A 12,383-nucleotide genomic window follows, 5' to 3' on the forward strand; every position below is an offset into this window, starting at 1 on the left:
TTAGGGACTCTCATGAGAAGAGGGTTCTTGAGGGTGGGATTATCTATCCAGGAAAGGCCTGCCGGAAGAGATCCGTCTTGACAGCCTTTTTAAAGCTGTCTAAAGATGTCAGTTGATGGATCTCGTCCGGCAGGTCGTTCCACAATCTGGGGGCGACAACAGAAAAAGCCCTCTGGGAGGTAGCCGAAAGCCTAGATCTTTGAGGCTGCAGCAAATTCCTCCCAGAGGACAGGAGTGTGCGGGGAGGAATATATGGGAGGAGGCAGTCCCTGAGATAGTTTGAACCCAAGCCATTTAGGGCTTTAAAGGTGATAACCAACACCTTGTACTGGGCCCGGAAACTAATAGGCAGCCAGTGGAGGGACTTTAATACCGGAGTAATATGGTCCCTCCTCGATGTTCCTGACACTGGAAATAAATAGAATTGGTGTCTCCAGGACTTAAACAATTAAGACTTAGATAATTAAAATGTCTATATGGAAGCCATATTTTAGAAAAGGATAAATAAATATAGCCTCTGATGCCAGAATTTAAGCAGAGAGTGATTTATACAACATCAGAAACGTGACCATCAGAAAAATGTCCAGAGCTGTGCTAGCTTGTTGAAAAACAGTTCAAACAAATCACCAAGTAAGTTCAGAACCACACAACAATTACACACATAAATGAACAAGAGATCACCAATATAAAGTCAAAGGCTTTTATGGCCAGCATCCATAGTTTTTTGTGGGTTTTTCAGTCTATGTGGCCACGTTCTAGAAGAGTTTCTTCCTGATGTTTCACTAGCATCTGTGGCTGGCATCTTCTCTGATGCTGGCGAAATGTCAGGAATAAACTCTTCTACAACATGGCCACAAAAAACTATAGATCACTAATAATTTGAAAGGAATGGACATTTTATGGCCGGGTTAGGAAAAGTCATAGGATGGAATTATGACAAAATCAAAGAAAACACAGGTTAGGTTAAGATCTGTTCCAGAAGAGCCAAATGACTTAAAACAGTTTTAAATGCTTTGTTGTTCCTTACAAACCGTTCTCATAAAGAATTTGAAAAGAAGAGAAAAGCAGTATATAGGCAAAACTCTGCTTATGCACATTGGAATTTTTTACCCAAGCAATGTGATAATTTGTTTCATATATAAAAGCATCAGAAATGAAATATTAAGAGCACAGTTTAAGAAAAGGCTTAAAATAAATAAGAATGAAATAATTACGTTTTTAAAAATTCCTGAAAGAATGCTGGAAAAAATAATATACATTCTTGGTAGAGATACTCAGGGGAAAAAAGATATAATCTTTTGTTGGATAGTACCAGAAAGCTTGATAACTACTTATGTAGCTAAAAAAATACACAATAGACTCTTGGGAGATAGTGAGAGATCTGTTCAAAATGTTGATGGAAGAGGCCCCAGGAGGAGACATTTCAACATCAGAGAAACTGTTAAGAAGAAATAATAACAATAAAGTAAAATATTTTAATAAAATAACTAAAAGGAATCTGAAAATAATTTCATGAAATGTGGATGGACTGAACTTGCCCAGAAAAGGAGGGGAAATGCATTTTTTAAAAATCCTAAATGTGAAATTGTCTTCAAGAAACCAATATAAGAGAAAGTGTCTAGATTTTTGAAGAACAAAAATATGAGACTAGAGTTTGTGTCTACAAACAAGAATAAAAGAAATGGAATGTTCTTTTATATAAATCAAACATTACAACTTAAATTGATCTTTGAAGATGGATAAGGCAGATACGTGCCACAGGGTTCTGACCTGGGCCCAGTGCTATTCAACATCTTCATCAATGACTTGGATGACAGAATTGGGGGCATACTCATCAAATTTGCTGATGACACCAAATTAGGAGGAGTAGCAATTACCCCTGAGGACAGGAACAAAATTCAAAATGACCTGAATAGACTAGAAATCTGGGCAAAAGCTAACAAAATGAAAGTCAATATGGAGAAATGAAAGGTATTGCACTTAGGGTGGAAAAAATGCATAGATATAGGATGGGGGACACGTGGCTGAATGAGACTAAGTGTAAAAGGGATCTAGGAGTCCAAGTAGACTACAAGTTGAACATGAGTCAACAGTGTGATGCGGCAGCTAAAAAGACCAATGCAATTTTAGGGTGCATCAATAAAATTATAGTGTCTAGATCAAGGGAAGTAATAGTGCCACTATATTCGGCTCTGATCAGGCCCCACCTGGAATATTGTGTCCAGTTTTGGGCACCACAATTCAAAAAGGACATTGAGAAACTGGAGCGTGTCTAAAGGGGGGCAACTAAAATGGTGAAGGGTCTGGAAACCATGTCCTATGAGGAACGACTTAGGGAGCTGGGGATGTTTAGCCTAGAGAAAAGAAGGTTAAGAGGTGATATGATAGCCCTGTTTAAATATTTGAAGGGATGTCATATTGAGGAGGGAGCAAGCTTGTTTTCTGCTGCTCCAGAGAACAGGAACCGGAGCAATAGATGCAAACTGCAGGAAAAAAGATTCCTCCTCGACATTAGGAGGAACTTCCTAACAGTCAGGGTTGTTTGACAGTGGAACACACTTCCTTGGAGTGTGGTGGAGCCTCCTTCTTTGGTGGCCTTTAAGCAGAGGCTGGATGGCCATCTGTCGGGTATGCTTTGATTGAGAGTTCCTGCATGGCAGAATGGGGTTGGACTTGATGGCCCTTGTGGTCTCTTCCAACTCTATGATTCTATGATTCTGTGGGAGGAAATCAACTGGCATGATAAGATAACATATTTAATGTGTATTTATGGCCCTAGTAATTACAAATCAACTTCTATGGACATTTGTCAGGAAAGGCTTCTGAACTAGACACGAAATCTTACTTGCATGAGTGATTGGAATGAGGTTGTTCATCCTATTAAAGATAAATATTCCAGTAGAGGTATTAAAGAAGACCAAGGGAGTCTCTAAAACTTTTTTAAAAATTATTTGAAATTAATAGACAGTCGTTACTGGCAAACTCAAGAGAATATACTTTTTTCCAGAATGCCATGAATCCTTTTCTATATTAGATATGTTCTGGACCTTTTGAAAGATTAGAAACTAATGGACCTTTTAAGCAATAAGAAATCTAATGATTTTATAATCTGTGGCCACTAATGGTTCTTAATAATGTTAGTATGATAATTTTATTAGATTTGTAATGATCCAATTAAATTATCGTAATACAATTGTAATGGTAGATGGTTGCCTTCTTTTTTCCTTTTCTTTTCATTACAATCAGGATTGTGAGGATCAGAGCCCTACTGTTTATTATTTCTCTCTTTCTCTCTACTTTCTTTCACCCTTTTCTCTCTTTCCCTCCCAACCCATCCTATTTCTTTATTTTTAATTGTATATTATTTTAATTTTAAATTAGATGTTTTGTGATTAAAAAAATTAAAACTACATGAATTGTTGTGCAAGATTTTTTGGAACAGTGCAGGGGGCTGTTCTCTTTCTGCTCATGGCTTTTTAGACCCAACCTACTGGGTTTACAAAAGTGCACATTGTAAAGTCTAGTTGTGAAGAAGGGTGCAGTGGTCATCTGCTCTAGCCCCCTTTTCATAAGATCGGTGGCCACATGAAACAGAAATCTAGCAGATAAAGTTTGTACACTACACCTTTCAAAAATTCCTTTGCCCACATAAGTGTTAAAAGTATTGGAAGCCTTGTCCAATTACATGCCCATCCTAGTCCAAAGTGAGGATAGATAATCTACACATCAGTACACATTACTTACACTAGATTGCTACACAGGACAATGTGATTTTGCATGGACATGTTAAGAACTTAAGAAAACCCTTGCTTTATTTATTGGAGCAAAGGGTTGCCTGGTTTGTAATCCAGTTTCCAACAGCGCATGTCCAGATGCCTTTGAGAAGCAGGACATGAAGGCAACAGCTTTCCTCAGCACCTAATATCCAGACACATTGTGCATGGAATTTCAAGCCTCTGTTTCACCGTCATGGCCACTAGCCACTAAGAGATTTATCCTCCATTTTGTGCAATGCTAGTCCATAATACATTCAAAGATATTGCTGTTAAACCAAAAAAAGTTAAGCAAAATGTGCATGTAAACATAATTAGGTGTGCAAAAGAAATTAATTAAATCTAACTGTTCATCTAATCTTGGCTGTCTGTAGACAGTCCTCCAGTGCTTTCAACACAGAGGAGCTATTCAAGGTGCTGAAATGCCCTTGGAGGATAAATCTCTTGAACTTTGTATAAGGTAAACAGCAGAGACTCTTGATTACTGGTAAAAACCATTAGAAGACACTTATCTGCTCTCTATATTATTTGTTGTGGTGGTGTGCCTTTCACATTGTTTCCGACGTGTGGTGACCCTTAGGCAAGATTATAATGGGGTTTTCTGGGGCTGAGAGTGTGTAACTCGTCCAAGGTCACACAATGGGTTTCCATGGCCAAGCAGGGAACTGTCCTCTGATTTCCAGAGTGGTAGTCCAATGTTCAAACCACTACACCATGGTAGCTTTCGCTTCATTATAATAACTGGAAAATGGCATGCTGAATGGGCAAAAAGGTCTAAGAAAGAGGTAGTCACAATGTCCCTTTCCCCCAAAAGGAGTTAACTAGTATGCAGTTCATTGCTGGTATTTCCCATCAAGTTGACTTTAACTTAGAGCAACCCTGTGAATGAGAAACCTGTCAGGGATGATGGGAGTTGTTGCTCTACACCTCAGGCTGTAACTCACCACCTTGTTAATGAAGCTGAGCTGACCAGCTTTGGTCAGTGGTTATTGCTTTCTCCCAAAGCAGCAGAGTTTTCTGAGAATAGGCTGAAGACCCTGACAAACTTCTCCAAGCCTTCTCACTCTTCTTCTTCAGATGTCTCCAAACACCATCAGGATTCTGCTGGTTCTTGTATCTTCACTCAAGACACCAACACAACTCAGTAGTCTTAGATAAAAGATCTACTTTATTCTACTATATACAGTTACTATCTCTATATGCCCAACAATCCACAATATCTCTACACTCTACCAATACTCCACAACTACCCACAAGTTACATTAGCAAAACTGGCAATTATTATAGCAAATGTTTTTTACCACCCACTAGACAATTACCACCCAGTGGGTGTGTACATTCACAATGATTGATTGACTTTTGTTCATCCCATACTCAAGTCCAACCCATGAACATCATCTGATCACCTTGTACATGTAACAAGTCTCAGGTGTTACCAATGTACATTCCATAATTTTGTCCTTGGCTCCCAAGACTTCTAAATTATATCATCCTTTATACCTGTGTGATTTCTTAATTGTTCATGCTTAGTCATTCTGACTCTCACATACATATTTTATTTCTATAACTGCATGTCCCATGTTGCATTTCCTTGACAAGGTTGTCATTTGCTCTGCATGGCTTTCTTGATTAAATCTACCCACCTGTATTGCAGACTTCCTCTTTTCCTACTCTCTTCCACTCTACCAAACATTGCTGTCTTTTCAAACAAGTCACATCATCTTATGATACACCAAAGTATGGCACCTTCAGTTAAATCATCTTAACTTCTAGGAAGCATTTAAAGACCAATTTATTCTGGGACCTGTTCATTTGTGTTTTTAGCAGTTCATGGTATCCATAGAACTCTTCTTCAACACCACATTTTAAATGAGTTTATTTTCTTCCTGTCAGCTTTGTTCACTGTCCAGCTTTCACAACCATACATACGAAGTGGAAATACTATGGCATGGGTGATTCTGACTGTGATATTTAATGAAATATTTTTGTATCATTACATATTATTTTTATACAGTGGAACACACTCCCTCCGAGTGTGGTGGCATCTCCTACTTTGCAGGTTTTTAAACAGAAGCTGGATGACCATCTGTCGGGGTGCTTTGATTGTGCGTTCCTGCATGGCATTGGGTAGGACTGGATGGCCCTTGTGGTCTTTTCCAATTCTGTACTGCATTTCTGCAATATACCCAGGTAATTTTGAAAGATACCCTTGCAGACAGAAATGAATGAATATTTTTGAACCACACAGAATGCTCACCCCTCAACATGTGCATGCATGCGCATGCGTACACACACAAACACATACAGAGCTTGTGACTTCTGCTTGAACTTTCTCCAGTTCCAGAAGTCAATGGACAAGTTAAGATAAATGGCTGCCATAACCACACTTTCCCCATATATCAGAGATGGACGGCATACAACCCTTCCCATTTGTGCCATCCCCAAAATCTTTTGTTGTTAACTACCCTTCAGTTGGCTTCAACTCTCCTACCCCCATATTTTTTTCATTAAAATGTAGAATTGTACTTCAAGTAGCCTCCAGCCAAGATTAATCTTCTCTAAAACAAGGTTCACGCTCCACCTTCTTTTGACTGAAAACAAGGTTTTTAGGGAAACAAAAGTGAATTTCTAGCCACTTTCAGTGAGTGAGTGGTGGTTGCTCTCCGAAACTTACCCACTCCACCAATATGGGACATGATAGGTCTATTATGAATAGATTCTATAGCTTACTTTTCTCCCAAAAATGAAACTGAAGGCCTCTAAAAATAAACATGATGAAAAATAGAATTAAAGCATAAAATTCAATAGAAAGTATGTTTAAATTTTTAAAAACTCAGAGAGAAATGATAATGCACTCAATTAAAGGCTCCTTCTATAACAACTGAAGCCAATTGATACCACTAACTGCCATGGCTAAAATCTATGGAATTCTGGCATTGTAGTTTTGTGAGAAATTACCCTTCTCTCTCAGAAAGTTCTGGTGCCACAACAAACTACAGTTCCCAGGATTCCATAGCATTGAGCCATGGCAGTTAAAGTGCTGTCAAACTAGATATTTCTGCTGTGAGGGTGCAGCCTCTGGGTGTATCAAATATAATTTTGATTAGCACCTTAAAGAATTACTCAATACTTTTCATCAGTTGTTTAGTATCAAAGAAAGGTGGTCATTTAGGGGAAAATGGAATTTAAAACAATGAATCATAAACCATTTTCAGTGAATGCTAGGAAGGGGAAGTTTTTCTCTTAAAAACAGCATGCCAAAATGAATCCAAATGGAAGCAATCTTATATTGACCTGTGGGTCACTACTTGTTTCACCCTTCCAGCACCAGCCAAGAAAAAGTGCTCAGTGAACACCTTACCTTTGCTTTAGAAATGCACCTCTATATGGAACACCTCACCTTTGTTTTAGAAATGCAAACGTTTATTGCATTTTTTTAAAAAAAAACCCCACAAGGGTAATTGATATATCTAGCTCTTTGTCTATACTGACCTCTAGTGTCAGTCTTTCAGGAAACAACTTTGAATAAATATGAGTACAGAGCACAAGTTGTATTTTGGCTGTCATATATTTTAATCTGTGTTGTAAATCACTTTGGGACCTGTATGAGAAGAAAGATGATTCCAAGAAATAAATACAAATGATTAGATATGGCTTTCTGGGCATTGTTGTCCAAAAAAAGCCACTTTTCTGAGCTCTGAACATTAGAAATGACAACTCCACCAAACTGTACAATAGATTCCAAATGGCTGAAGACAGTCCATTTTAAATTTATAGCAGAATATATTATGATAAATTGGCTCCTAAATAATTTCTTCTCTGGTCATACCAATTGAGAGCTATATGCTAGACTATTTCCCCTTTTCTTGAAAGTTATGAGAATTATAGCCTTTTTTATTTTAATGGGTTTGGATTGTTTATCCCCTGCTGGGAATAATCTCCAACCAATAGGTGAAAGTTTTATTCATTGATATCTTGGAGGTGGCACGAGAGAAAGACAAAACAAGATCAATTCATACTGCTAATGCTGTGGTTATGTTTTCCTGAGTTTATCAATATGAGAATCATCATTGCTGTATCTTCTTATATGGAAGATAGATGAATCTGTTTTTCCAGAAAACAGATCAATTTGGCTAATATCTGTGATTTTCACTTGAAAAGAACGACTTTCTATCTGGAGGTTTTCATTCTGAAGCAAGGTGACCCTTATGAGCTGCACATGATCATGGTGTACCAGGCTATAGAAATGCTGAGGACCTCGTGTGACTCTGCATTATGCAGGAAGATTTTATTTTTGGAACATCTTCAGAAACAGCTGCCAAATATGCCCCATAAAACAGGGAAGGAAAAAAAAAACTTTCAGATTTGTTTAGAAATAGGTTGAACCCTTCATAGTGCATCTAACCAAATGGGTTTTAGTTCCCCAAAGCTCAATATATTCATTAGAATTTTTGGTACAAAATTTTTTTGGGGGGGGTGGTTCGGGCTATGTGGCCATGTTCCAGAACGTTTCTTCCTGATGTTTCGCCAGCATCTGTGGCTGGCATCTTCAGAGAATTTTCTGAAGATGCCAGTCACAGATGCTGGCGAAACATCAGGAAGAAACTTTTCTGGAACATGGCCACATAGCCCAAAAAACCCACAAAAAACTATGGATGCCGGCCATGAAAGCCTTCGACTTTACAGACTCTGTTGTGTTTGCTGCCATAGATTAACACAGCTATCCCTCAGAGGTTGGAAGTGTTACTTTCTTGGAGTACAATTCTCAGACTCCCCTAACCAGCATGACCAGTTGCTATGTTGGCTAGGGGATTCTGGGAGGTGTAGTCCAAAAACATAACTTTTCCAAACTCTGGTCTGAGGACTGGATCATTCCACTTTTGTGGCATCTCACATGGCAAGATGGCACTAAGTGCTTTGAATTCTTTCACCCATTAATTAATACTTTCATTTTGCATATAACTGAAATCTGAATGAAACTTCGCTTGTTAATATTACTCAGAAATAGTAATGAAAGGGATGCAAGCAGGGGAATTATTTCTCATGTAACCAAAACTTCCTCTTTAGTCTCATTGAGCAAGATAGCCAACAAATTAAAAGTTTTTGAGTTATATCCAGACATCCAAACTTAAACATTTAGAGACTAAATGGGACTGAAGTTACCCATAACAAAGTTGCCCCATTGATTTGAATGGGATCAAGTGTGTCTAATTTAGGCTTGTGTACTCAATATAATATGATTTGAAAAAAGCCCAAGAGGCAATGATATTCCACTAGTTTCTGCACCTCTCACTATTTGATGTGTAAGTACTAGGGAAAACATTCAGACAAGCAACAGATAACACAATGGCTTTGTAATGAGTCATGGAAATGCTTAGAAAAAGACCTGGAAATTCAACAGATGTAGATTTAACACTGTCCAGTTCCTCAGGCAATTGATGCTCTCAGGGCAAGTGAGTAGCATCTGATGGATTGAAGCAGGTCAAATCCAGTCAAGCAGGCAAGACCAGACACCAGAGGAAAGGTCAGGTCAGGTCCAGTCAAGGTAGCTGAATCAAAGCAGGCAAGAATGGATTAAGTTAGTGAAGTCCAATCGAGATAAGTAAGTCAGGACAAAGCAGGTACAGTCCAAACAGATGAAAGCGCAAGCTCAAATGACCCCTGCTGGCTAACCTTATTTCCTACTAGGGTGAGAGAGAAGCAACTCTGGGCAATTTGCCGCTCCATAACCCCCTTCACACCCAAACCAGAAATGTCTGGAAGACACTGTTTCAAAACCCCTTTATTTTACATCATTTTTAAAAAAATAAAATAATATCTTGTGCACCTTGGTTTGAAGAATTGCACATTGATAAAACTGGCTTTGGGACCCAAAATGGGTGGTGAACTTCCTTTAGGCCACATGATCCATGTACTAGAAAAATTGGAACATATTGTTTTGTTAGGAAACTAACGCCAAGGGAGACCTTATATAGGCTGACCACATCTGTAGAGTGGTTAGCTAACACTGCATGATCTGAATCCCCTCCCTTCCCTCTCCATCAGTAAGCAAGAAACCTTTCCCAGAGTTTGACAGCTGCTGAGGAAGGGGGAAGAATGGAGCTGCAACCTGATGTAGGATCTTGGCCATTGAATGTGAACTATAAAGGATCTACCCAAGATGTTAAACCTTTCTTGTTCAGCACCATGGATAGAGTTCAGCACCTTTACAGCTCAAGCTAAAAACTGACATTGGTGTCACCAGTCATCGCAAGAGAGAGGAGAGGACAAAAAAGTCACGATTCACAAATACAAGTCCAGATGTGTTAAACCCTCTCTCCATTTACTGAAAAGAACAGAGGAATAAAAAGAACATTCAAAGCATCTTCCTCCCTACTCCCTATAAAAAACCTTCAAGAAAGACTATCTCAACCTCACACCAAATGTTTCTGGAGAACCTGTAATTATTAGCTCCAGTTCTGGCAAAAGTTCTGGCAAAGCTGTGACCAGTTTTCTTAAAATTTCTGAAGGGAGGCTGAGCTTAATGGACCATTTAAAAACAAAAGAAGGGTGGGATAAAAGAGATATCAGAAACTGCTATATAATAAGCCTCTTCTTGCTTTCATGCTATGTATGTCAGAGAGTTATGGAATATATCGGAAGACTGAGCCAACGCATGTGAAGAGTACTGGGTAGGACTGAGAAAGAAAGGAAAGCACAGCCTAAACTTATATAATGTAAATAAATATACTGGAAAGCCTGAGAAATTCATATGTTTGGTTTTTGCAATTGTTACTATTTATTTACTTACTTACTTACTTTTTGGTGGAATTAAGATTGACATAGTCTGTCTGATACTAAGAGAAACTGGAGAGCTGTTTTTCATAGGTATTGATTTACAACAAAACTAAATGTTCAGTTGTCCACTATTGTCCCATGATAAAATATTAACAACACATTTGTTGTACCTTATCACTTATCACCTGGGTGGCGGGGTTCTTGGCAAGATTTGTTTGTAGGGGAGTTGCCTTTGCCACCATTTGAGGCTGAGAGAGTGTGACTTGCCTAAGGTCACCTAGAGGGTTTCCATGGCTTCAAACAAGACTTCAAACCCAGGTCTACTTCAACACTCAAACCATGCCACCACGCTAGCTTTCTCTGTTGCCATGTTGACAAATTCCACAATGCATTTTATGATAACCCCTTTATCATTCTCACCCCAAACAGTCATAATCACAAAGGAGAAGAAGGCACAGCAAAATGTAAGACATTCCAGAATAAAAGCTAAAAACACTAATATAAAAATAAAATTTACAACTATATTACATGTGCTGCTTTTTACTATGTACCCAACTGTATTTTCTGATGAACTTAGCTTTGTTAAATTGCTTTGTTGGCTTGCAACATACGTATACTTGCAATATACTCTGAGCAAGATAAATGCTTAAATTGTTCTCTACTAGCAACAAACCCTGACTGAAACTACATTTAAATTATAACTATTAAGGTGCCCTGATCTCTGGGGACAAGTCTCGAAGGGGAACAGCAAACATGGTGTTACTCAATGTGCTTCTTTAGTCATGCTCAAAATGGAGAACATTTTGAAATTCCTCCTGAAGGTTGAAGTGCAGGATATGTCTTGGAAAAGGAGGACATCTGGTCACCCTGACCCCAAAGGTACAAAATTCTCTATGGAAGCCTTGGTCCAACACACTCAGGCCACTACACCAGGGTCTGGCTCTCTTTGTGTTTATACTACTGACTATCTTCTGCTGTGTTGGGACCCTGGACTTTCTCCCCAAGGCCTGCCTTGGACAGTGCCACTACATGCATGCACCCATGCTGTGAACCAGGGTCTTGACTGCTCCCCTCAAAAAAACTCCAATGATGATTCCTTCTTCCTACAAAGACCTGACTGTCAACAGACAAACAAACAAACAACAAAGCCTTGGACCTGGCCATTCAAGTGACAGAATCCAAGATGGGACTCTTGGGACCTGAGAGCCCAAGTGGTAGAGAAAGAGACCTCTGTTGTCCCCCTGAGGATGTCACATCCCACAGAAGATTGTAGAAATAATGCTGTTGACTCCACTTTTAAGTGTGGCAGTGTTGTCCTCTGGAATCCTGGGAGGTCTGATTTTGCAAGGTCTGTGACCTTTTCTGCCCAAGAGTGCTGGTGCCTTGCTGTTATTGTTCAGAAGACACTCATAAAATCATAAAGTTGGAAGAGACCACAAGGGGCATCCAGTCCAACCCTCTGCCTTCCAGACTTCTGTATCCACAGAGTCCTTATCCATGGATACAGTCATCCAAAGCTTGAAAATATGATATATATGCATACACACACACAGTTGGCCCTCCACATTTGTGGCTTTGACTTTTGCAGCTTTGATTATTTGAGATTTGGTTAATCTGTTCTCTCTAGGAATCTCTAGGTCCTCCAGTGCAACTCTGCCTGAAGTTGACCATAGAGTTATTCTGGAGAACCTAGAAGTTAATAGAGAAAACATTTTTCTAGGCATTTGTAGGTCCTCCAGCATGATTCTATGATCAATGCCTGGCAGATGTTGACCATAGAGTTGCACTGGAGGTCCTGGAGATCCCTAGAGAGGTGTTCTGATAGGTAAGAAG

Source organism: Sceloporus occidentalis, unplaced genomic scaffold (assembly GCF_023333645.1).
Source record: "Sceloporus occidentalis isolate IW3139 unplaced genomic scaffold, rSceOcc1.0.p SCAF_2, whole genome shotgun sequence".
Taxonomy (NCBI): Eukaryota; Metazoa; Chordata; class Lepidosauria; order Squamata; family Phrynosomatidae; genus Sceloporus; species Sceloporus occidentalis.